We start from the raw sequence: 940 nt of genomic DNA, 5'->3' as shown, positions 1-940 counted from the left end.
TGAAGTGGGTATTAGATAGATTGCGATTTCTAAACGTAGTATAAGTATCAAGCGCCCGTGCAATATATTCAAAATCCCGTCACAGGAGAGTGATTTTGAATAGATTCCAGTGCCGTTCGATACATACGTTTCGAAATCGCAATCTCTCTAATATAAACAAGAATTCCTGAAAAAAATTGGTGTCAGTTCCAATTTACAATGTAATTATTATTTGAATGTAATGTTAACGATGGAATTGCATGAGAAGTTTTGCACTGCAGCACTGTCAGGAACATGTAGTGGTAGTTCATTTATCATTAAATAAGTATACACTTACATACCTGTTTTGGCGCAGCGTCAGCCTTCTATTCTAGCTAAAAACGTTTTTAAAAATAAAAAATATGCAAATGAGGTAGCTAATTTGCAAATTTTGTGACAAAAATCACATGGGATCTTAAGACTGCCCCTTACCACCACCATACCAAGTTACATCTATATACCCCCTACCAGTTCCGAAAAAAATAGCATTTGTTCTTAAGACTGCTCTTAACCATCACCCCACCAAATTACATTTCTATATAGTTCCGAAAAATGGTTAAAAAAGTTTAATCTGTATACGCCTCACCAGTTCCAAAAAATGGCAAAAAGCCTTTAAAAATAAACAAATATGCAAATGAGGTGGCTAATTTGAATATTTTGCGACAAAAATCACGTGGGATCTTAAGACTGCCCCTTTACCACCACCATACCAAGTTACATCTATATACCCCCTACCAGTTCCAAAAAATGGCAAAAAGCGTTTTTAAAAATAGAAAAAAGAGGTTTGCAGTCATCAGCTGTGTATGTTTGCAATCATAGATTGCATACAATACAGCTCTTTCAAAAGATCTTACAGGTGCGATTGATCAGCCGAATTCTTTTAAATCTATGGTTCAATGCAGAGGTACCATGTGAACGTTGT

This window comes from Amphiura filiformis, unplaced genomic scaffold, assembly GCF_039555335.1.
Source record: "Amphiura filiformis unplaced genomic scaffold, Afil_fr2py scaffold_41, whole genome shotgun sequence".
Classification (NCBI taxonomy): Eukaryota; Metazoa; Echinodermata; class Ophiuroidea; order Amphilepidida; family Amphiuridae; genus Amphiura; species Amphiura filiformis.
The sequence above is the reverse complement of the archived record's forward strand: the minus strand, read 5'-3'. Positions refer to the sequence as shown.